At 39.1% G+C, this 4,029-nt stretch overlaps 1 non-coding gene across 1 annotated transcript; it reads left to right on the top strand.

Annotated features, from left to right (window-relative positions):
* Positions 1-333: 333 nt before the first annotated feature.
* On the top strand, positions 334-441 carry LOC112793858 (small nucleolar RNA R71). The gene has a single exon (XR_003198549.1). It is a non-coding gene; the product is annotated as a small nucleolar RNA R71 (small nucleolar RNA).
* The last annotated feature ends 3,588 nt before the right edge of the window (positions 442-4,029 follow it).

Consider the following 4,029-nt stretch of genomic DNA (forward strand, 5'->3'; position numbering starts at 1 on the left):
AGATGAAGCTTCTTTAGTACTGCTTGGTGCATTTTGCATTCCAGACAGACTTTGAGAAATCATATTGACTTGTTGAGTCAATATTTTGTTCTGAGCCAATATGGCATTCAGAGTGTCAATCTCAAGAACTCCTTTCTTCTGACTAGTCCCATTGTTCACAGGATTTCTTTCAGAAGTGTACATGAATTGGTTATTTGCAACCATTTCAATCAGCTCTTGAGCTTCTGTAGGCATCTTCTTCAGATGAAGAGATCCTCCAGCAGAGCTATCCAAAGACATTTTGGATAGTTCAGAGAGACCATCATAGAAAATACCTATGATGCTCCATTCAGAAAGCATATCAGAAGGACACTTTCTGATTAATTGTTTGTATCTTTCCCAAGCTTCATAGAGGGATTCTCCTTCCTTCTGTCTGAAGGTTTGGACTTCCACTCTAAGCTTACTCAATTTTTGAGGTGGAAAGAACTTTGCCAAGAAGGCATTGACTAGCTTTTCCCAAGAGTCCAGGCTTTCTTTAGGTTGTGAGTCCAACCATGTCCTAGCTCTGTCTCTTACAGCAAAAGGGAATAGCATAAGTCTGTAGACCTCAGGGTCAACCCCATTAGTCTTGACAGTGTCACAGATTTGCAAGAACTCAGCTAAAAACTGATGAGGATCTTCCAATGGAAGTCCATGGAACTTGCAATTCTGTTGCATTAGAGAAACTAATTGAGGCTTAAGCTCAAAGTTGTTTGCTCCAATGGCAGGGATAGAGATGCTTCTCCCATAGAAGTCGGGAGTAGGTGCAGTAAAGTCGCCCAGCACCTTCCTTGCATTGTTGGCATTGTTGTTGTTTTCGGCTGCCATGTGTTCTTCTTCTTTGAAGATTTCTGTTAGGTCCTCTACAGAGAATTGTGCCTTAGCTTCTCTTAGCTTTCACTTCAAGGTCCTTTCAGGTTCAGGATCAGCCTCAACAAGAATGCTTTTGTCCTTGCTCCTGCTCATAAGAAAGAGAAGAGAACAAGAAAATGTGGAATCCTCTATGTCACAGTATAGAGATTCCTTGAGGTGTCAGAGGAAAAGAAAAATAGAAGGAAGAAGTAGAAAATTCAAACTTATCAAAGAAGATGGAGTTCGAATTTTGCATTAAGGAATAGTGTTAGTCCATAAATAGAAGGATGTGAGAAGAGGGGAAGTAATTTTCGAAAATCAAGTAAAAGATTTTGAAAACATTTTGAAAAACACTAATTGATTTTCGAAAATAAAAGTGGGAAAGAAATCAAGTGATTTTTGAAAAAGAATTTGAAATTAGAAATCAAAAAGATTTGATTGAAAGTTATTTTGAAAAAGATATGGTTAAGAAGATATGATTGGTTTTAAAAAAATGTGATTGAGAAGATATGATTTGAAAAACATTTTAAAAAAGATTTGATTTTGAAAATTAATGACTTGGCTATCAAGAAAAGATATGATTCAAACATTAAACCTTTCTCAACAGAAAAGGCAACATACTTGAAATGTTGAATCAAATCATTAATTGATGGCAAGTATTTTTAAAAATAGAAAGAAATTGATTTTGAAAACATATGATTGAAAAGATATGATTTGAAAAAGATTTGATTTTGAAAAACTTTGAAAACTTGAAAAAAAATTTGATTTGAAAACAAAATCTTCCCGCTTGTGCCATCCTGGCGTTAAACGCCCAGAATGGTGCACATTCTGGCGTTTAACGCCCAAAATGCTACCCTTTTGGGCGTTAAACGCCCAACCAGGTACCCTGGCTGGCGTTTAAATGCCAGTCTGTCCTTCTTCACTGGGCGTTTTGAATGCCCAGCTTTTTCTGTGCAATTCCTTTGCTGAATGTTCTGAATCTTCAATTCTCTGTATTATTGACTTGAAAAGACACAAATAAAAAAAATATTTTTGGATTTTTAATAATAAGAAAAAAATCAAAATGCAACAAGAATCAAATAACAATGCATGCAGGACACCAAAGTTAGCAGTTTGTATACTACTGACACTAATGAGAATGCATATGAGACTCATAAACACTCAAGTCAAGAGAATTCAAAGATCAGAGTAAGAAATCATCAAGAACATCTTGAAGATCACTAAGACACATAAATGAATGCATGCAATTGACCCCAAACTTAAAATGAGACACTAGACTCAAACAAGAAATATTTTTGGATTTTATGATTTTAAAATTTTTTTTGTGTTTTTTTTTTTCGAAAATAAAGTGGAAAAAGGTATCAAAATTCTTAATGAGAATTCCAGGAATCATGCAATGTTTAGTCTAAGACTCCGGTCCAGGAATTAGACATGGCTTCACAGCCAGCCAAGCTTTCAAAGAAAGCTTCGGTCCAAAACACTAGACATGGCCAAAGGCCAGCCAAGCCTTAGCAGATCATTGCTCCAATAGCAAGATTGATAGAAATCAAAAAGCTCTTGTGATGATGAGTTGAAACCTCGGTCCAATGAAATTAGACATGGCTTCACAGCCAGCCAGATTTCAACAGATCATCATGAAACTCTAGAATTCATTCTTAAGAACTCTGAAGAAAAAAATACCTAATCTAAGCAACAAGATGAACCGTCAGTTGTCCAAACTCAATAATCCCCGGCAACGGCGCCAAAAACTTGGTGCGCGAAATTGTGATCACTACAACTTCGCACAACTAACCAGCAAGTGTACTGGGTCGTCCAAGTAATAAACCTTACGCGAGTAAGGGTCGATCCCACAAAGATTGTTGGTATGAAGCAAGCTATGGTCACCTTGTAAATCTTAGTCAGGCAAACTCAAATGGGTATGGTGATATATGAATAAAACATAAAGATAAAGATAGAGATACTTATGTAATTCATTGGTAGGAATTTTAGATAAGAGTATGAAGATGCTGGTCCCTTCTGTCTCTCTGCTTTCCTACTGTCTTCATCCAATCCTTCTTACTCCTTTCCATGGCAAGCTTAAGCAAGGGTTTCACCGTTGTCAGTGGCTACCTCCCATCCTCTCAGTGAAAATGTTCAACGCACCCTGTCACGGCACGGCTATCCATCTGTCGGTTCTCGATCAGGCCGGAATAGAATCCAGTGATTCTTTTGCGTCTGTCACTAACGCCCCGCCCTCAGGAGTTTGAAGCATGTCACAGTCATTCAATCATTGAATCCTACTCAGAATACCACAGACAAGGTTAGACCTTCCGGATTCTCTTGAATGCCGCCATCAGTTCTAGCCTATACCACGAAGACTCTGATCTCATGGAATGGCTGGCTCGGTTGTCAGGCGAGCACTCGGTTGTCAGGCGATCAACCATGCATCGTGTATCAGGAATCCAAGAGATATCCACCCAATCTAAGGTAGAACGGAGGTGGTTGTCAGGCACACGTTCATAGGTGAGAATGATGATGAGTGTCACGGATCATCACATTCATCAAGTTGAAGAACAAGTGGTATCTTAGAACAAGAACAAGCGGAATTGAATAGAAGAACAATAGTAATTGCATTAATACTCGAGGTACAGCAGAGCTCCACACCTTAATCTATGGTGTGTAGAAACTCCACCGTTGAAAATACATAAGAACAAGGTCTAGGCATGGCCGTGAGGCCAGCCTCCCAATGATCTAAGAACTAGATGTCCAAAGATGATCAAAGGATCTACAATAATCCAAAGATCCAATGATTGAAAATACAATAGTAAAAGGTCCTACTTATAGAGAACTAGTAGCCTAGGGTTTACAGAGATGAGTAAATGACATAAAAATCCACTTCCGGGCCCACTTGGTGTGTGCTTGGGCTGAGCATTGAAGCATTTTCGTGTAGAGACTCCTCTTGGAGTTAAACGCCAGCTTTTATGCCAGTTTGGGCGTTTAACTCCCATTTTGGTGCCAGTTCCGGCGTTTAACGCTGGGAATTCTGAGGGTGACTTTGAACGCCGGTTTGGGCCATCAAATCTTCGGCAAAGTATGGACTATCATATATTGCTGGAAAGCCCAGGATGTCTACTTTCCAATGCCGTTGAGAGCGCGCCAATTGGGCTTCTGTAGCTCCAG

This window comes from Arachis hypogaea, chromosome 3 (genome assembly GCF_003086295.3).
Source record: "Arachis hypogaea cultivar Tifrunner chromosome 3, arahy.Tifrunner.gnm2.J5K5, whole genome shotgun sequence".
Lineage (NCBI taxonomy): Eukaryota > Viridiplantae > Streptophyta > Magnoliopsida > Fabales > Fabaceae > Arachis > Arachis hypogaea.